The 22,239-nt window shown below is 47.0% G+C and overlaps 1 pseudogene; it reads right to left on the reverse strand.

The window, feature by feature from the left end:
* Positions 1 to 2,799: 2,799 nt before the first annotated feature.
* On the reverse strand, positions 2,800 to 4,298 carry LOC147708324 (uncharacterized; annotated as a pseudogene).
* Positions 4,299 to 22,239: the final 17,941 nt, after the last annotated feature.

Genomic DNA, 22,239 nt, shown 5'->3' on the forward strand with positions numbered 1-22,239 from the left:
TAGCCTTTTATCTGATCTTCCTGCACATTCACGTTCTTGGCATATAAGTGTTCCTAGAAATCCTTAAAAATGTCCGCAATTTTGAGAGGATCGGACCAAGCCACCCCTGATTTGTCTAAAATGGTGCCAATTGTATTTTTCTGAATTTTAAATTTAAGGTAGGCTGCCAGGCTTTTCCCAGCCTTATTTGAGTCACATATTTTAAATCTCTTCCTCCTATTTAACCATACTCCTGCCCTTTTGCTTATTATTTTATTGTACTCATACTTTTTGTTGGCCAATTTGTTCAGTATCTCATTTTCCCTACCCGTCAAATACCTAGTTTCCAAAGCAGAAATATCTTTTTCTAATGTTTCTAGAGTCATGTTATAATTCTTATTTATGGCAGATTTTAGTTTAATGATAACCCCCCTTACAGTGCTTTTTAGGGCCTCCCAGCGTGTTAGGTCAGTAGTGTCGCTTCTCTTATTATTGTCCAGGTAGTCTTTTATAGCGGTTTCAATAGTATTTCTATGTTGCTCCTTCTCGATGATCTCCTCATTAAGGTGCCAAAGAGATTGACGAAGTGTGGGTTTTATATTGGAGACGGTGAGCGATATGCAAGAGTGATCTGATATGACCCTTGGTTCTATAGTCGTTTCGTCAATTCTGCTGATGACATTTTTTGTAATGAATAAATATTCGATTCGGGAGAACGAGTCATGCAGAGGGGAGTAGAATGTATATTTTCTACCATCTGGATTCTGCAGTCGCCAGGAGTCCACCAAATGGAACCTAGCACAGGGCGTTGTGAAGGCTTTATGTGACTTGTTACTGCGAAAGGTGCACCTGGAGTCCCTGTCAATGATCGGGTCAAAGGGTAGGTTAAAATCACCAGCTAGGATATGGACGGCCGTGTCAGGAATAGGATCGAGTTGTTTCATGAGTTCTGACCTGAATTTAGGTTCACATGTGTTTGGAGCATAAACGTTTGTAACATAAAATTCAGTGCTATCTTTAATTAATTTGGCCGTGACCCACCTCCCTTTAGAATTAGCTACGGAGCAGATTAAATCCACATTGGATTTCCTGGCTATCAGGATCAAGACGCCATTTTTTTTTGCTTTCGCCTCTGATCTTACTACCTCCACATAGAATTTGTTCATCAGCGTATGAAATTGCTTGGCCTCTAGCTTGGACTCCTGTAACAGGACAATATCACCTTTCTGCCTACGCCCTTAATCTAGAATTTTCTGGCGCTTGACTGGCTGGTTAAGGCCTTTCACATTAAGAGTAAGAATTTTCAAGTTCCCCAGTTTCTTTACTCCCAGGGGTGTATCAATTGTGGATTTCGTCATGGAATGAGTAAGGAAGATCATTGATCAGGGATAAGACCATATGTCTGTACAGGTGGCATAGCTGCAGTGTTGGTGAGCCTATGTAAAAGCGTAGTATAAACGTGCAAAGCAGCAATCTTAACAGTCCGAACTGGACAGCAACACCCAAAGGGACATTACCAATTGCAAGGTAGACATCATTAACACCAAAACATTGGTAGCACGTGGACTTTGGTAACGATATGAAACGATTGAGAAATACACATGCGCAAATATCAACAAAGGTGACAGTAAAAGCAAAAGCAAAAGCAGAGGTAAACACAAAAGTCAAAGAAGAGAAAAGGACAAAACCTTACCCCATCACCCCCTGCCCACCCCCTCCCTCACACCCAACCCTCCCATCCCTCCCCAAACGTAGACGTTGAACATGGTGACTAGGGAAAAATAACATTAAAGACAGATTCATGCACCCTATTTTTCACTGTATAATGTTCTTAAACAGCCAATCATTTCTCTTCTTTTTTTAAACTGCATCTTATCCACCATTTTAGATACCTTTTATTCTACCAACTGCCTACATCAGCTACAGATATCTTTTCAGTGCATCCAGACTTCCCTTCAAGATGCTTAGAGTGTGGATAACATTTTTTCTAGCTGCCGGGCCAAGAATTTTCAATTCGGTTAAGGACACTGAGGCGAGGATTATGCTTCTCTTTACTTTACTGGCAAAACAGCAGCCAATAAAAACTTCAAACATAGCATAACCTGGAAGGTCAAGCTTCTCCTAAGTATGCACCAATCATATAACACACACTGTTATAAATGTCTCTGCAATAACAATAACTTAATCTTTCTTTGCGAAAAAATCTTTTAACACAGTTCATAACTTGACTGACGAACGCTGAACTCCGCCGATTCCATCATCAACCCTGATCCAACTCCAACACAGGAACTCTTCCTGTTGATCCCAACAAAGTTGGTAAACGACCCCCAAGTCTGTTTACTCTGTACCCGAGAACTTCCAATGAACTCCATCGTGATCGTTCAAGTTTGTTTGACTTGATCTCCTGCAAAAAGAAAGGTAATCGTAATACTCCATCCATAATTCCTATATCTTCCATAACAAACACGTTATTCAATAGTCACAATTATCATATTTTCAATATCAACAAATGGGTGGGAATCAAAACCAACTCATCTTCATGAACAGTATATGAAACTTCTTTACCAACCTCGCAATGATTAATCCATCACTTAGAGTTACCTGGGTGGTATAATCCTCGCCTCTGTGTCCTTAATAGAATTGAAAATTCTTGACGCATCAGCTACAATTTGTTTTATTCTATGTTGGTCCACGGAGGCTCAAATTATGTTAGTTTAAAGTTGTTCACATGTGGATGACCTGTAGAAATAGCCGAACGAAAATTGTTAATCGTCCGATATGCCATCCCCGACGATGCAAGTTCTGAAAGAAAATTAACTATCAGATGGACACCGGATCCCAAGGGATCTCCTTGCCGTTCAGAACACCAACTAACCCATCTAGGACAGGCTGAGTCATATCGTTTGTACGTAGCGGGTGCCCATGCTTGTGATAAGAAGAACGAAACCTCCTGTGAAAATCCAGGCATTTGCCATCATCGCCTGAAAGTCTCCACGCCATGAGAGACAGTTGGCCCTGCATCACCAACAGATGAGGTACTCACAGAGGGTCCTCCATAATCTCTGGAAACTACCGTAGTCGCAGTGGAAGTGCACATGAAAAAGTCAGAGCCATCGGGAACCACGCCTGCGCTTTCCAACACGGTGAGACCAGTATCACCTCCGCCTTCTGTCGACGGACCTGTGCAAATACCCTTGGAATCCTGGTGAACGGTGGAAAGGCATATAGAATGCCCATCATCCATGACTGAAGAAATGCGTCCGAGCTGATTACCAGAGGATCTGGTCGCCAACTGTAAAACTGAGGTAGTTGTGTGTTAAGTCTGGACGCAAAAAGATCCACTGAACAAGGACCCCATTTGTTATTCAGTTGTTTGAATACCATGGGATGCAGTCTCCAATCGCTGGCATCCCGCAGAAATCTGGAGTTCCAATCCGCTACCACATTGGAAGAACCCGGGATGTATTCCGCCGTCACCCTTATATGATGGGCTAGACAATAATGGCCAAAATCTTTGGCTATCTCTACCAGAAGATGATACCTCGTACCCCCCAGACGATGGATTACCGTACTGCTGACACAGTGTCCATTTGCAGTTGAATACAGAAACTGGCCCGTTGCAGTGAGGGTGTCCGAATCGCAAACGATCCTGCAAGAAGCTGCAGACAATTGATATGGAGTTTCAGTTCCTCCTGGGACCACCGACCCCCAGTCTCCACCAAGCCGCATCAGGCTCCCCAGCCACATCTGCTGGCATCTGATTCTATGACTATCTCCAGACTGGCTGCAAAAATGGCCTTGCCATTTCATGCATCCATGTGCTCCAGCCACCAGTTCATCTCGGTCAGGGATCGAGATCTTTGCGTAAATGCAGAATCTTCAAACGTTGAAGTGCTCTGTAGTGTAAGGGTCCTGAGAATAACATTTGAATTGATGTGACAAGACGCCCCACCAACCTGGCCAGCGTCCTCAAATATATAGTCAGAGAGGCAAGCGCTCTCTTCAACTCCTTCTTGATAGCTACTCTCTTTCTCAGTGACAATAATAGCCGAGCTGTAATTGAGTCTACCTGAATGCCCAGGAATTTCAACGACTGTGTCGGAGTCAGAATAGATTTCTGCGCGTTGATGACAAAACCCAATTCTTGTAAGATTTGGGCCGTCCAGTTCAGATGAAGAAGAACCGTGGTCATATTCTGTGCCATAATCAGAATATCGTCTTAATAAATTATAAGTCTCACCCCGTTCCCTCAGGTACAGAACCACAGGTTTTAGTAACTTTGTGAAACACCAAGGGGCGGACGAGAGACCAAAGGGCATGGCTGAAAATTCAAATCACTGGTCTCTCCACTGGAACTGTAGAAACCTCCAATGAGGTGGAAAAATGGGCACTGCTAGGTATGCGTCTTTCAAATCCAGATGCACCATTCAATCCCTTTCCAAAAGGATGTCTCGTAAGAGGTGAATACCTTCCATTTTGAAATGGCGATACACTACCCAGGAGTTGAATTCCCTCAGATTGAGCACTAGTTTGAAACCTTTGTCCTTCTTGGGCACCAGAAAGATTGTACTTACGAAACCCAATGGATGAGGCGTTGTTTGCACAATTGCCCCTTTTTCCAACAGTGACTGAACCTCGTCGTATATAAAATACATCTCTGCTCGTGAAAAATGTAGTGGAGGCATGACATGAACTTGATGGGGCGAGGCATAGAATTCTATCTGAAACCCTGTTACCATTTGAAGGATCCAGGGATCTAGTGTGAGAGAGTCCCACCTGTGGTGGAACAAAGCAATCCGACCTCCCACCTTGATGTCCCCAGCCTGCATTAGGCTTCACTGGCATTATGCTTACCTGAATAAGAGGCATCTCCGGAAGAATTATTCTGTCCTCTGTAGCCTCTGTGTTGTCTCCCTCTGTCGCCACGATTGCGGGTAGGGTAGAATTTTGAGCGCTGTGCACCACCTCTGCCACGTTGCTCAAAGCCTCAAGAGGTCTGATTGAATCCTCGGCTGGTCGCTCGACCCCTGAAGCGTCCCGCCCTGTTAAAAAGGCCAGTATGGAATACTTTCTTGATGTTCGCCTGAGCCTTATCCAGGGCGGAAAATGTGTTGACATATTTCCCCATCTCCTTCACGAATTTGTCACCGAAAAGCATGCCATTGGCCAGTGTGCTTGGTTTCGTAGTCGCCATTTCCATAAGTTGGGGATCAATACGCATAAGGAAAGACCTTCTCCGTTCCGCCGAAAGCGCACAGTTTGCGTACCCTAAGAAATAAATAGCCCGTTGCGCCCACTCTAGAACCTCGGTGGGGTCCAATGTAGTGTTGGAGTCTTTGGCGGTGACTGCGACATCCAAGATCTTTGTCAGAGATCCAGAAACATCAAGGAGTTTATCCTGACAGCCACTCTAAGCCCGGTCTAGTCCCTTTTTGGGGTCCTTGGCAAACTTTTTCATAAAAGTGGCCATGTTTGGGTCTATTTCCGGCATGTCTGTCATTGTTCCTAATAAAGAGGGTCTGGGACATTCCGATCGTAAGCTAGCCCTGATTTCCTTCTCAAAACCTATCCGGAGATTCACCTGCACATAGTGTGCCACTTCAACACAGGGCACCCACTCTGTGGACCTCGGGTGGATAATGTTTCTGGGGTCGAACAAAAGGTTTTTATTGACCGGTTTATCTTCCACATGGTGGAACTTACATTTCCGTTTCGTCGCCGCTCGTGAGGCCAGTGATTCCTTATCCGAATCCGACGGGTCAGGTGCGGTAGGAGAAGATTCATCCGTGCCCCCGTTTACGTCGTTGACGCTTTATTAGACTTTGAGGACCCCATACAACCATGGTCATTCATAACATTATGGGCAATCCGAGCAAAGACCTCAGCTGAGGTATGACCTGAGGATTCCCCTTGCGAAGCACCAAACTTTCTCTTGCCATTGTTCTTCAGTGGTTTAGTAAATGGCTGAAAGGCGTTAATTAGCGCCCTGTTTACTTAGCCCTGGACGTGGGTATCCAGGGCCTCAACCAAGTGCTCCTCCATATGGTGCTCTTCTGGTTCCTCATAATCAGCATATTCATTACATTTCACTCACTGATCTTCCTTCTCGGCGTAGAACCCCATCTTGCTACAGGAGGTCTGAAAAAGCTTTAGGGGGAGAGAACCCTGGGGTTTTCTTATAAGTGCAGGCACCTTGAAACTGACCCTAAAGTGCAACACTGAACTGTCCCTAAAGCAGTAAACAAAGTCAACAAACTGCTATGTGCTATAACTTACAGTGAAATCTATACTTTAAGTGGAGGGAGCCACCCCTATTCTCCCCTAGGGCAGAGCCCTGCTCTGGAAACGCTCCGGTCGGCGTTCAAAGGGACGGGGATCTCGCAGTTCGCTCCATCGGCTTTTCGTGCATGAGCGGAGCGTAGGCATAAAAATAGGAATACTCCCCAAATGCGCAAAGCGCATCCCGCTCCACAGAATTGGGCCCACATGGCACCGGAGCACCAAAACACCATCCGCACCGGGAGCAGGATATAAAAGGATACTTAAATCCACATTAACCCCGCGATGTAAAAACAACCATAAAATCGGCAAAGTAAGTCTGGCGAGCGCGTGCGTCTGATGACAAACTCGCTAGCGGTTCTAGCAATAAAACAGTTAAATGCAGTACTTTCAACTCAAATAAAGCTACCCCCAAGTTCCCCAATATAGAGAAATGAAAGGTACTTATCTTGCTACTCCAGCAGCAAAGAAAGAGGAAGTTATTGTTATTTCAGAGACATTTATAACAGTGTGTGTTATATGATTGGTGTAAACTTAGGAGGGGGTTGACCTTCCGGGTTATGCTATGTCTAAAGTTTTCATTGGCTGCTGTTTTTGTCAGTAAAGTAAAGAGAAGCATAATCTGAGCCTCCGTGGACTGACATAGAATTGTGGGATACAGCTATGTTTTCTGGTGCAAACGTTTTGCTGAACATAGAGGTATTGACAAAGATCTAGCTTTGCAAAATGTGGACATTAAATGGATTGGACAGAGAGATTAAGGTGGCACCGATTGATGCCTTTGGGTAAACCCTTTTTTCATCTCCAACCCCCTGGCCTCATGATTGTGCACTGTGGTGGCAATGACCTAGGCACATTGACTGGGGTAGGTCTGGAAATGCTAATGAAGGGCACCTTTGCAAAAATGATGTTGCTTTTCCCCCAAACTGCCTTTCTATACTCTAACATATGCCAAAGATAGAAATGGAACTGGTTCAATCAATTTTGTCCTCAAATTGAGAAAGCTAGAAAAAATGTCAATTAAGCTGTTTCTACTTACCTCAGAGACCATAGTATGGGCTCCATATACAACAACAATCTATGTTCCAATATGGATGGCACCTACAGGTGTGATGGTGTACATTTCTCAGATAAGGGAAACAGAGTTCCTCTCAACAATCTAAGGCTCTGCATCGGCTCTTACATGTAGCAACAAAAATCTCCCAATAAACACAGGGCTCTTCTTTGAGCCACCTAATAACCCAACATATAATTTAGTTTTTGAAAAAAATAAATATATTTTTTTCTTGTTTGGAGTCGCGCACCCAGTGCGTTCGCACAGGAGGGCCGTGCTGAGAGCCGAGCACCCATTGCGTTCACACAGGGGGGCCGCGCTGGGAGCCATGCACTCATCGCGTTCACAATGTCGGGCTGCTCTGAGAGCCACGCACCCATCGCACTCACACAGGGGGCCCGCGCACCCATCGCGTTCACACAGGGGCCACGCTGAGAGCCGCACACCCATCACGTTCACACAGGGGGCTGCACTGAGAGCCGCGCACCCATCGCATTCACACGGGGGCTGCACTGAGAGCCGCACATCCTTCGTGTTCACACTGGGGGCCACGCTAGGGTTGCGACTCCAATAAAAAAAAAATCATTCACTTTCACTAATTTACATTCGCCTCGGTGACCCCATCCTCGAGGCATGTCCACATGTTCTTATCCGTTGAGGACAGTGGGAGGACCCCAATTCCCCCATGGTCCCACCGGCTCCCTGCATCCTGCGGGAGCCAGCATTACTTTTCCACATGGGAGCTGCTAACATGCAGCTCCCTGTATGGAAAAGCAATATGCTTTGAATCCAAAGCAAGTTTGCTATGGTAGGGTGGTGCTCCCGCCTTACCATAGCAAACAGCAGTGTCCTGGGGTGGGCACCCCGGGACACTGCAGGAGCAAGCCCTGGGAGGTGGCGGTCCCCAGGACCACCAAGGGCTCCATGAGGGAGGCCGTGCCGCCCTCTACCAATATTATTGAAGCCCTGGGGAAGTGGCAATCCCCAGTGCTGCGGGGGCCCCCATGGGCCCCTGCTAATATATATTTTGAGATGCCCAGGGACCTGGCCCACCCGGGGGCCTCAATTAAATGGAGCGCAGGACTCCGCGCTTCATTTAAAAAAAAGCATTTCAGTTGAATTCGCGGCCCCAGCGCGACTTTCACCGATTAAAAAAAAATGCTTTTTGTGGCCCTGGGGGTCTTAGTGGGACCCCCTAAGCAGGCCTAGGGGGGTAAGGTGTTTGTACCCTGCCCCTTTTCTTATTATTCCAGCTTAATTCTCTGTTTTCTTGTGACTCAGTTCTACCAACTCACAAGATGGCTGCCAACACTTTCTGGTTTGGAGTGTTGGCAGCCAATAAATGAAGCTCGTGCTCTGGAGGGTTCGCAGATCCACTGCACCTCTAGATATCGATATTTGATTTTTTTCAATTTCTCAGCAACTACTGAGCGGATTTACTCCATTTTTAAAAAGGTCGCTTTTCTGAGCCAAGCAGTACCTTTTTCCAAATTTGGTATAATTCCGTTTAGCAATTCGGGCTGTAGCCTTGGCTGAAGTTTCCTATGGGAAATTGATTTTTTGACTCCTATTTTTTGAATTTCTCAGCAACTACTGAACAGATTTACAACATTTAAAAAAAGGTCGCTTTCTGAACCAAGAACTACTTTTTTGCTAAATTTTGTGTAATTCCGTTCAGCCGTTCGGACTGTAGCCTTTGGCTAAAATTTACTATGGAAATTAACACTGAGAAAACATTTTTTGGGACCCCCTTTTTTCTCAGCCCCCACTTGACAAACCACCTCCTAACTTTCAGGATAGGAGTTGACCTGGATAGACCTTTTTTTGGAGAATTTCGCAAAGATTCGTCAAACGGTGCCGGCAAAACAAAAAAAAACCTTTTCAATAGAAACAAGTTCCTATCCTAACTGTAACTATCTACTGGCGACTGCCAGTAGGCAATATATATACATACACGTATATATCCACTCCACAAACCATGATCAAGTCACGTCGATGCACTCCAGTCCGAGATAAAATACCACGATAAATCATATGTGGTCCAAGGTTTCTTTATTCCATTTCTTATGGCATGAAATCAGGCATAAGGAACAAAGCCCAACGCGTTTCGGCGATACACTCGCCTTGGTCACGGGTGTTTCATACACTTAAACAGAAACATTAAATAAAGTATTTTGAACACAAATCTCATGTGATTACGATCGTGCTAGAAGTGAAAATAAACAAAGGACTGAGTAAAACTCATAATGGCAGCCATCTTGTAATGGTAAACGGAATCATGTATTCCTATGTATACACTCGCTGCTCTTGTACCTGTGTGATGAAAAGAAATCAGGACATAATTACCCCATATATCATCAGAGTTAGCATGACATCATATATATTACATATAATAGTGCAACTCCATGCGTAAATTCCATCATAGTGTCATGTCAGCAAACAACAAAATTCTCAAAAATACACCCCTGTGGGTTTATAGGGCAACATATCAGAGTTATACTCTTAGTGTCAAGTGACAGAATAATTGATAATCTATATGGACACCGGTGTGATTGTACTTCAGAGGACGTGAAAATGGATACACGTATTTATATATATATATATATAAATACGAACAAGGCTCCGTTGAGCCGAAACGTCTTTGACTGCACCTCTGTAATAAAGGAAACAGAAGCCTACCTGGTCCGCGTCCGAGTTTCCTTTTGCTGGCTGGCGAAATCATTGCAGCGCAATTTGAAAGCGGGATACGTAATATATATATATATATATATATATATATATATATATATATATATATATATATATATATATATATATATATATTTCACTAAAAAAACCATAGGTTTCAGGCACGTTATAGTTAGAAATTAGCATTTAAAAAACCATAGGTTTCAGGGGCTTTATAGTTAGTTGGACATTCCACTCGTACAAAACCAGTGACATTCCCCTGTTATAGTTAGTTCAGCTAACTATAACTTGCGTGCCCGCAATGCACTGCTGATGATGACACATATTACATCACTCATGTCATGGTCAGTGACATCACTCATGACATCATTGATGACTTCTGAAATGACATCACTGATGACATCATCCAGTGAATGTGTGTTTTTGTGAAAATTAAATATGTTACATATATGTTTATCTCAAGATCGATGGAAGAATAAATGGGTATATAAGTGTCTAATGGATGGGGGGCGGAGCTTGCTCGAGACCAAGGTGGCTGCTTGAGTCTCGAGCTCCATAACATCGACAAACTATCCTGAAATTATCCGGCAGCTCACCGCTAATAAACTACCAACTGATCGCAATTTGAGCATCGAACAGCGGCCGCACTGCGAGGAGCTGACTCTGAACTCCCCCGCCTCAATACTTTCTGAGATTCAGTTGTGCCCAGCTGGAGACCCACAAGGCCTCTGATCCCTGGGCTCGATTGCAGGGAGGGTTAGAGCAACGTCTGCATACTTGCAGCGGCAGATTTTGGACTTTGGCCGGCTCCCTGGACTTGGGGAACCGGTAACTGCAGCGATCCACACGGAATAGCCAGGCCATCAATGGCCCCGGAGAGCTCCCCGGGCCAGACTGCAGGATGGAGAGAGCGGCTTCAGCACTGAGCCACCCGGCACTAGGGAAAGCATGACGATCCTCGGTGTGGGCTGGGCCCCTGGAGCTGCGGCAAATTGCTGGGGCTGCACACGGTAAAGAGACCCGCTGAGTGGACCTTGTGCGATAGTGGATTGGAGCCTAGAGCGGCAGGATTGAGTGGCCCTCAGCAGTTGCGGGGAGCCACCATTTTGTGTGTGGGCATTGGCTCCACGCTTGGAGGAGAGGCAGCAAGTTGGGCCCATGTCCGCGATCCGGCATCACGTTGCAAGGCTCAAAGTGGGAAGCGCGGAGCAGTTCTGCACTGCAAGCAGGGACGTGCCGCTGGTACAGTCTGACCTCCGGAGGCATACAGCTGCAGCGCTAGTCTGATTCCATCGTGGGTACTCAGGATTAGAGACATCTTCACAGGGCGAAGCCACTAATTAGTACATCCCCAGGCCAGTCCTTAATAAGACACTGAAAGTAGCGTTGAGGCAACATTGTGGAGAGCGACTGGAGAGAGGCTTTGGGGTAGGCATGAGCGGATTTTGCGGATTGGCAATCCGCGAATTTGCGGATTTGCGAACTCGCAATCCGCAAAATCCGCGAATTCCCGCGAATTTGCGGATTTTTTTTTTTTTTGTGTTCGCCCGTGTTTCTGCCAGTTCGCGAGGGTTTTTACAATTTCGCAATTTGCGAACTTACCTGTCGGGTCGCAAGTTTTGCGAACTTGTTGTTTCTACGTGTCCAACCTGTTTGGGACACTCTTCTTCATCACTGCCACTCTCTGTCACCACTGCCACTCTCTGACTACTCATGCCACCCTCTGGCCCACCCATGCCACCCTCTGTTTCATCACCACACCCTCTGGTTGTCCAGTGTACATTATTTTCGGCAAAGCAAAGCACACCTTCCCTGCCTCAAGTGACCTGAATTAATTTGGGGCTGATTAATGTGTCACAGAATATTTTTTTTAGCTGGCACCTGCTTCCTTAGTGCGCCCTGATTAGTGATCTTTTGCACTTGCTAAGTGCTTTCATTGTTGCAAAATTAGTTACAACACCTGCCCTGCCCCAACTGACAATAATGAATTAGGGGCTGATTAATGGATTTTAACTTCCAGCCTGGCTCCTGCTTGTCTCCCTTAGCTGTAATTCATGACCTTTGTGGCATATGTGTAACTATTCTGAGGTTCAGAGCAGGGTCACATAATAGTTTCAACTGGCAACTGAACTCTGGAGGGGCCCCTCAGGAAGCACTACAGGAAATGGCTACTAATGATGTGCCTGAACTTTTGAACCTGGTAAGTAGTTACTTTCAGTTTTGCTTAGAACGTATTTCTGCAATTTCGCACTTATTCGCGGGGCGCGAACTCACGCGAACAGTGCGAGCAGTGCGAGCAAAATCCGCTGCTCGCGGATTTGCGGATTTTGCAGGAAATTCGCAAATCTCGCGGATTGCGGATTTCCCGAAAATCCGCAAAATCCGCGAGCGGAACGGATTTTCCGCCCATGCCTACTTTGGGGGCAAAAGCTCGTACGACATCTGAGGTCAAATTCATGACTGGAGGCAGTACAGAATGGCAAGACGGAGACCGGCGGGGCGGTGAGCTTAGGGCTGGTGGTAGCGCATAAAGCGATAAACACTGGTACAGGTCAACGCGTCAGTGCAGAGGGGCGCTTTGCGTGGAAAAAGGAATGCGACGGCGTATGCAACCCCTGAAGTAGCAGACCTCTGCTAGGCCTCTAACGGGTCGCACTCTGTGAGGGCACTGAAGATAGCCCTAGTACGAAGGCCTCATCTGGAGAAGGTAATGGGAAGAAAGGACAGGACGCAATCCAAGCTCACATTTTAGCAAAAACGCTCTAAGTCGCATGACACCGCGACTGAGGAGGCCCACAGGACTTCTGCCCCTATCGGGGACAAACCGGCCATCCGGAGTATGCTGCTGTCAATGGATGAAGGTTTGGAGGGTGGCATCACCTCCTTGGGCACGAAAATCAATGCCCTTTTATACCGGATGGACAGAATGGGGGAAAGGCTGGATAAACATGCCAAGAGGTTAGACATGTCTGAACGGAGGCTCACGGAGGTAGAGGAGGTGCATACTACTCTAGACACCGACCATAAACAGCTAGGGAGGGTCATACCTGTACTGCAAGACAATGCAGAGGACTTGGAGGCCCGCTCAAGATGCTGTAACCTACGAATCATGGGCCTACCTGAGACAACACAAACTGGTACGATGGAACACTTTGTGGAGAAGTTATTGGTGAGCCTCCTGGGGGCAGAAGTATTCTCTACTATGTTTGTAGTGGAGAGAGCGCACCGTTCCTTGGGGCCCGACCAGTACCAGGAGCCCCACCACGCCCAATCATAGTGAAACTGTTAAACTACCGGGACAGAAAGGCTGCTTTGCGGACGGCGAGGGAAAAACAAGTATTCACATATGAGGGATCGTCCACATCACTTTACCCGGATTTTACCGCGCGAGTGCAGGAGGCATGTAGACAATTTGTACCGATGAAAAAAAAGCTGCGCGAACTAGGCCTGGACTACGCCATGCTGTATCCAGCTAAACTCCGGGTGAATAAACAAGGACGCTCCCACATTTTTACCGATCCAAAGGCACTACAGAAAGCGATGAGAGACTGGTCCAAAGAACAGCGACGGAGCCCGGAACGACAACTTCTGGACGAGGCGGCAGCAGGATCGCTTGAGGAACAGGACTGAGACGCCTTTCTTCATACTTAGCTGATAAGTATTATGGGGACGGAGGGGGGGCGGGACGCCGGGGGTTGTGCTGGGATTGTGCATGTTGAAGAGACGAAATTGTGACCTGTGATCCCTTCTATATATGTCACTGCGCTGTAGTAGACCGCTGAGGTCTAGTAAAAGACGTTAGGTGATAATTCAGGGATTATATCTGAGCTGCAGCGTAGGGCTCATGGGCTGCGTTTTAGGAAGCTGGACACTGGTAAGGGAAATAGGTCTACTTGCAGCATAGAGTTGTAACACACATGGCCGCGGAGTGCTCTATAGCGGGGGCTCTGTTGCTACAAGTCGGTTTGCGGAGGTAGGGACGAGAGAATACCTGTATTTGGCAGATATCAGTGTACAGAGCGACCTCTGCCTGCGAGTAACAAACACTACTATTTTTGATTAAGTTTGGGAGTGGAGGTGGGGGGGCAAGGGGAGGAGTTCAAAGGGATACTGCACAACTGAGTTGTGGGTGGTCTGCTGTGGGAGGAGGGAGGGTGGGGCAGGGTAGGGGTAATGTTGTTTTTGATGTTGGAGATGTCAACTGAGTTGTTGTACGATGCACATTACATATGTAAGCTATATGAGCCAGGACACGCCATGACACTTGAGAGACAGGATGGCTACGACCAGCAGAGCTAAGGCCCCGAGAGCTATAGATTCCCTCAGAGCACTGTCATGGAACGTGAGAGGACTAAACGACCACCGCAAACTACGTAAAGTGCTGAGCTATTAAATAGACATAATATTGATGTTGCCTTACTCCAAGAGACTCACCTACCACTACATAGCCCAATGATTCACAACAGAGGAATCTGGGGCTGTGTCAACGCCTCGGGCTTCACAGCTCACGCTAGAGATGTAATGACCTGGGCTAATCCCAGATCTGACAACACGATACAGCAGCTGACGGCGGATTCGGAGGGCCGGTTTGTGATCTCCAAATTACATGGTAGGGGATTAGACTTGCTAATAGTGAATGTATATGGCCCCAACTATGACTGCCCGGAGTTCTTTACAACTTTGGCAAACACGATTGGAGGTAATGCGGCGATACAAATACTTTGGGGTGGCGATTTTAATCTGGTTAGAAACCCCGAACTCGACAGATCGGGGGTCCGGTGAGAAGGCCGGCGATGGCGGCCAAAGCTATAGAAAGCGTTATGATTAGCAAGGGTCTTACAGATGTATGGAGAGATATGCACCCACATGACAGATTCTTCACACATTACTCAGCATACTATAACCTACATACACGCATGGACTATTGGCTGGCATCGACGTCCCTCATGTCTCAGATCCGCACTTGTCAGGTTCTGTTGTGCACATTGTCCGATCATTCACCTCTTTTACTGGCCTTGCCCACACCAAAGAAAACAATACCACCATTTACATGGCAATTTCCCCTTACTCGCTACTAGACCCGGTCTTCAAAGGAGAGATGGAAGAAGCTATAGATACATAATTTGCCACTAATATTGGCTCGGTGGATAGTTTTCAGATGGTATGGGAAGCTTTCAAAGTGTACATTTGGGGGGTGGCCATGACTAAACATTCGGGGGTACTCCGCTTCATACGACAATGGTTATCAACCTTAGAGAGGAAACTAGGGGATCTGGAGTCCCGTCAGGCAGCTGGGGACGATGAGGAAGTTACAGGTGCAATGAAGGACTTATCAGGGGAATATCAGGAAGCGGCGGATAGCGAAGTGAAACACATGTGTAAATATGCCACTGCGAGCACATATGGGGAGGGAGAGATGCCGGGATCAGTGCTAGCCCATATGTTGAAAGCCAAACGCAGTAAAACTTTGATCACTGAAATCCGATTGGATGGGGCGAACTGCTGACAGAGGAAGAGGATATTGCGAACAGGTTCAAACAATACTATTCTAAACTGTATGCTTCACGCTCGTCGGACATGGACAACAAAATCTTAGATTACTTGGAACACATCAAGTTGCCCTTCCTATCTGACACGCATAGAGAGTTCCTCATGCCCCCCATTGAAAAAGACGAGATTATAGAGGCACTGGCAGGAATGCGGTCGGCCAGTGCCCCAGGGCCGGCCGGCCTTACAGTTGGCTTCTACAAGGCCTTTATCAAAATATTGCTCCCCCACATCTCAGCTCTATTTGATGATCTATGCGTGTCGGGCGAGATGCCACAATCCATGAGAGAAGCGATATTAGTGGCCATTCCCTAGCCGGGTATGCCCCCTGGAGAGTGCAGCTTTTACAGGCCGCTTTCTCTGCTGAATGTGGACACCAAGCTGTTCGCTAAAGTTTTGGCCAATCGCCTGGGCCTGCTGTCCCCGGAACTTGTTGCGCCGGAACAGGCAGGGTTTATACGAGATAGGAACCTTACTTACAATCTCCGAATGGTATTTGGTACTATACAGCATGTCTGACGAGATACGAAAGCTATTGCGATATTCTTAGATATGGAGAAGGCTTTCGACTCGGTAGAGTGGTTCTTTATGCAGCAGTTGCTGACCAGAATGGGACTTGGCCCCGTCTTCTTGCAAGTGATAGGAGTGTTGTACAATGCCCCATCAGCTCGAATATGGTTGGGGAATCTAGTAACTGGTGCCATTTCTATCTCGAGGGGAACCCGGCAGGGATGCCCGTTGTCACCGGCGCTATATGCTTTAATCGCTGAACCCTTGGCATGTGCCCATCGAGAATATCACGGCCATGAAGGTGTTCAATTTCCTACCTACGACATTGTGGTCTCTACCTACGCGGACAACACTTTGTTATATGTGAGCGATCCAGAAACCACCCTCTCTCCGGTCCTCAGAGAGGTAGTTCACTTTGGAGCACTATCTGGGTTAAGGGTCAACTGGTCAAAATCCATAGCCTTTCCTCTCAGTCCGGCCGCTACGCAATTCGAGATGGAGTACCCTCAGCAATGGACCGATGACTTGGTCAGGTACCTTGGAGTCAGACTGCGCACAGACTCAGAAATTGTTTTCTGTGAGAACTATGGTACAGATGTCGCTAAACTAGAAGATGCTATCGAAACCTAGATCAGTCTACCACTGTCTCTAATTGGCAGGGTCTCTATCATGAAAAGGGTGGTGCTGCCCAGGTTTTTATTCTTGTTTGTAAATATTCCGATAGTGTTACCACACTCCTTTTTCGTCACAATTACTAAATCTTTCATAAGACTGGCTTGGGCGGGCAAGCAGCCACGGGTACAATGGTGAGTGCTTACCCTGCCATATCACTTGGGAGGGCTGGGCGTGCCTGACCTTGAGTTCTATTACAGAGCAGCACAGGGAGCACAGGCACATAGTTGGATCCACAGCGCGGATGACATACCGTACCTTCGGCTAGAGAAGCTTTTTGCTGACCCCCTCCCACTCCCGGCTGTTATTCTTGAGCCGGTAGATTGCAGGACAGGGATACTGGACTCTCTCAACTCAACAAGGCATGCATGGCACAGCCTGTTTCAGCAGCAAGCGGGGGCACTGTTATATTCTCCGGAAATGCCAATAGACTGGATCGTCTGGCTAGCCCCCTGTAGAGATGGAGGGGTCACGCGAGCATTGCAAGCGTTAGATATACACAAAGCAGGCGACCTATTCTCGGGCGGTGTTGCAAAGACGTGGGACGTGGCTACTGTCACTAACGAAGCGCCCACATTACTGCAATGCTTCCAGTTCCAAAGAGTGCGTAGGGCGCTGCATTAACAATTGGGGGATGACATGAACAAACCCCCGAGGTACAAGAACTGTCATACCTCATTAAAACTAAGTCCCCCTGCAAAATTGTCTCCAACATATACAAGTTGGCAATGTCCCACAGAGCAAACCAGTATACCAAGGCCAGACTGGCCTGGCAACGCGACCTGGACATGACAATAGACGATGCCATGTGGTCTTATTGCTGTAACAACACGAAACGAATATCATTGCACGGCAAACACAGACTCATACATTTCAAATACATTAATAGAGTGTACTACACACCGGCGAGACTGCAAAGATATGGGCTAAGAGAGGAGGTGACCTGTGATAGATGTCACTACCCGTCAGCGGATTTTATGCACTTGGCCTGGAGCTGCCCGGGTGTTTCCCAGTATTGGGCAAAGATATTTTGTGAGCTAAGCACCATAGTTGGCTCAGAGATTACTCCCAACCCACCCGTGGCACTACTGGGATATTCCAAAACTTTGCGGAGGGCAATCCGAAGACTGGTTGACATGGGCTTGCTGATGGTAAAATGTAGGGTGGCGATGTGCTGGATGGGGTGTCCCCTGCCCATAGTGCCACAGTGGTCGCATGATGTCCTTTATTGCTGCACGCAATCAGAGAACTTCAGTGAGCTGCTTCCTCCCTGGAGCAGGCCGAAGAACTTCTGGAGGCTATACACAACATACCTGAATATTAAAGGAGAGGGTTCTGCCGAAGAGACAACAACAGAGCTTGCAGTAGGGCCTAACATCCCCGCTTCATAGAAAATTACACTGTTTTGCGCACTTGGGCACACACAACCTGTAGGGCAAGGAGCTGAGCTCAGACTGGTAGATGGTGTAGATGACTTGGATGGGTAATCAGACGGTATGGGAGAGGATCAGCAGGAGGGATCAGGTTCAGATGGGCAATGGTTCATGGGCTCCGTGGTAAAAACTGATGTGAGAAGTAGGTGTCCTGTTAGTGGTAAGCTGTGTTGACATCTCTCTGTTTGTTATAAAATGTGTGTACTGTTTATGATTGCTGGTGCGCAGTAAGCGTGTACGACACGTTAACAAGAGCTACAATCCTTACGAGTGACGGTGTCCTGCCTCTGGGATGTGGGCTATGAAGCTGCGTAGATTGCTTTATTTTGACAAGCTGCCGGCCCCAGGGTTGTAGGCATATAGCTGTGTATTTCAGTGACGACTTTCGCAATAAAATTCTTAAAAAAAATAAATTAATAAAAATAAAAAAGTGTCTAAATGGATGATTTTTTGTCACATTGATTGTATAACTGACTGATTAAGTGTATCTTAGTGAGTACATGGGTTAGTGAGTAATGTTTGAATATGTAAATATCTGTATCAGTCTCTCACTTTGTGTATACCTGGCTGCATGGGTTGGTGAGTAGCTACAGGAGTGTCTATATGGGTTATTAGATGTTTTTTTGAGTATCAGTATGAGTTTCTGAGTGTCTGTATGGTTCTGTGGGAGGTATTACTTAGTGCATAGATGCATGAATGAGTCACTCACTGTATGTGTTGAAGACAGCATGTGTGCAGGACTGTATGGGTGGATGAGTGTGTATATGGGTGTGTTAGTGAGTGAATAACTGTCTTAATAGTGTCTTTATGAATAAGTACATATGTTTTAAACTATTATATGTGAGTATTGGTATATATAAGTGAGTATATGTGAGAGTGAGAGATTGGAAGAGTTCCTGTATAAATAAGTATGTGTTTCTATAAGCGATTGTTTAAGAGAGTAAGTATGTGTAAGTTTCTGTAGAAGTAAGTGTGGTGGTGTGTGTATAACTGTATATGCAAGTAAATGGATGTTTGATACTTTGCATGTGTGACTATGTGTGTGAGTAACTCTATGGATGAGTGGTGTTGTGTAACAGGGTGTATAGGTGTATGCGTACATATGATGAGTGAGTACATGTATGAGTGACTGTATAGAACTGTTGGTGAATGAGTGGATGTGTGCGTTGATCTTTGAATTACTGAATGGGTGTGTTGTAATTGGTATTGGTATGTCCATTGTTTTAAAAATCTTAGTTTGTATTTTTGAGTGTGTGTATCAAAGGTTATATTAAGGTAAGAGGAGGTCTGCCACTCTATCACAAGGAGGATGTCATCAGTGATGTCATTTGAGATGTCATCAGTGATGTCATGAGTGATGTCACTGACCATGTCATGAGTGATGTAATATGTGACGTTATCAGCAGTGCATTGCGGGAGCGTGAGTTATAGATAGCTGAACTAACTATAACGGGGGAATTTCACTGGTTTTGTACGAGTTAAATGTCCAACTAACTATAACTCCCCTGAAACCTATGGTTTTTTTCAGTGAATTTCTAAGGCTTTTTAAATGCTAATTTCTAACTATAACGTGCCTGAAACCTATGTTTTTTCAGTGAATTTCAAAGGTTTTTTAAATGCTAATTTCTAACTATAACGTGCCTGAAACCTATGGTTTTTTAAGTGAATTTATACGGTTTTTTAAATGATAGTTTCTAACTATGCCTACAGAGTTAGGACATGTGAAGAAAGAAGAAAAAACGCAAAGAAAGAAGCAAAAGAAATGCAGAAAGAAGCAACAGAAGTCCACAAAGACGAAGAAAAGTGCAGGAAGAAGCAAGACATGTGAAGAAAGAACCAACAGAGGAGCAGAAAGAGGTCTTGTTGCAAAATCATCCTGTGCCCACAACTTTTTCAGACGGGTACTGGTGGTAACTGACTCTGACTAACCAGGCCTAGAGCCAGTGCTATGCTAAAAGACACTTAGAATACAGAGAAAACACCTACATACACTAGGGAACACTATGCGTCGGGGTACCCCTGTGATTAGCATGACCTCCTCTGTAAGACCGTAGTACATAATAGGGCAGGGGGATTAAAACTACCTCTTAAAACGTGCCAAGGGGTGCGTTTGCACACTGGTGAAGGGAGGGGGGCCTGAGGTGACATGTGTGCAAACACGCCCAGTGGCCGTTTTAACTTGGGGGATAAAGCCTCCTTGAATCCTGAGGGTCCCTGGGGGCTAACTAACCCACCAGGTATGTCCAGTAAATGCCACAGAGTTGCATTGCAGAGATGTGCAAAATGGGGCATGGCCTCAGACCACCTCTCTGCAACGAGAGCTGCATTGCAGAGTGGTGTAAAAGGACCATGGCCTCTGGACACCTGGCGCACACTGGAGGTACCTGGTAGGCTAGTTGGCCTCCAGGGACCCTCAGGATTCAAGGGGAATTAATTCCCCAACTTACAACTCGCCAGGGGGCAGGTTTGCACAGTGGTGAAGGAAGAGGCGGGGCCTGAGGTAACATGTGTGCAAACACGCCCTGTGGCTCGTTATAAGTTGGAAAATTAATTCCTCTTCAATCCTGAGGGTCCCTGGGGGCCAACTAACCCACCAGGTACCTCCAGTATGCGACAGGGAGCTGCGTTGCAGAGAGGTGTTCAGAGTCCATGCCACTTTTTACACCACTCTGCAACACAGCTCCTAGGTGCTTACTGGAGGTACCTTGTGGGCTAGGTGGCCCCCAGGGACCCTCAGGATTGAAGAGGAAATAATTCCCCAACTTAAAATGCGCCATAGGGTGTGTTTGTACACATGCCACCTCAGTCCCCTCCCCTCCCTTCACCACTGTGCAAACGTGCCCTGTGGCACATTTTAAGTGGGGCGATTAAGTCCCCTTTAATCCTGAGGGTCCCTGGGGTCCAACTAGCCCACCAGGTACCTCCAGTAAGCGCCACGGAGCTGCGTTGCAGAGAGGTTTAAAAAGGGGTGTGGCCTCTCAACATCTCTCTGCAACACAGCTCCCTGGCGCATATTGGATGTTCCTGGTGGGCTAATTGGCCCCCAGGGATCCCCAGTATTGAAGGGGAATTAATTCCCCAATTTAAAACGTGTCACAGGGCGCGTTTGCAGAGTGTTTCTATGAGGGGGCGGGCCTATGCACGATTGTGTGCCTTTTTCTATTTTTTTGGAAGGGGAGTTGTGTGGCCCCCCTTCTTTTTACTTTTTTGGGGCCCTGGGGACCCCATCTCCAAGGGCCTGACCCACACATTAAAAAAAAATGTATTAAAGGGAAGGGGCCCGCATGGGCCCCCCCTCCCATGGCCAATTCTAGGCCCTGGGGACCCCATCCCCCGGGGCATGGCCAATTTTTTAATATTATTTTGGAGGGAGGCTGCGTGGACTCCCTTCTCAGGCCATTTATATCCCCGGGCCGGCCTTTGCATGTTTAAAAAAAATATATATATTGGTGGGAGGGGTGCCGCGTGGCTCCCCTCCCTGGCCCCTTCTGGCCCCAGGGACCCCTTCCCCCAGGTCCTGGCCACCTTGTTGGGGACTATGGGGGGAGCCCTAATCGCCTCTCGGTCCCGCCGGCTCCCCATGTCCTTCGGGAGCGGCATTGCTTTTCCACATGGGGAGCTGCTGACATGCAGCTCCCCGTGTGGAAAAGCAATGTGGTTTGGATTTTGGAAGAGAGAGCAGGTTTCCTGCTCTCTCTTCCAAAACCCAAACCCCAGTTTGCTATGACTGGGCAGGAGTACGATGCTCCTGCCCTGTCATAGCAAACAGCAGTGTCCCGGGGCGGAGACCTTGGGGTGGTGGTCCCCGGGGCCACCACAGGCTCCAAGAGGGTGGCCGCGCGGCCCCCCTCCCAACATCTCAACAGCCCTGGGAGTTGGTGGTCCTAGGGAGTCCGGTATGGACTCCCCAATTTTTTTATCTTAGTGCCCTGGGGAGGTGGCGGTCCCCGGGGTGTGAGGGGGGCTCGAGCCCCCCACACAGGTATATTATTTTTTTTAAAACAAGCCACGGGGGTGGCGTTCCCCGGGGCAGCGGGGGGCGTGTGCCCCACGCAAATATTCTTTCAAAGCCCCGGG

The sequence above is a fragment of the Lissotriton vulgaris genome, chromosome 6 (assembly GCF_964263255.1).
Source record: "Lissotriton vulgaris chromosome 6, aLisVul1.2, whole genome shotgun sequence".
Classification (NCBI taxonomy): domain Eukaryota; kingdom Metazoa; phylum Chordata; class Amphibia; order Caudata; family Salamandridae; genus Lissotriton; species Lissotriton vulgaris.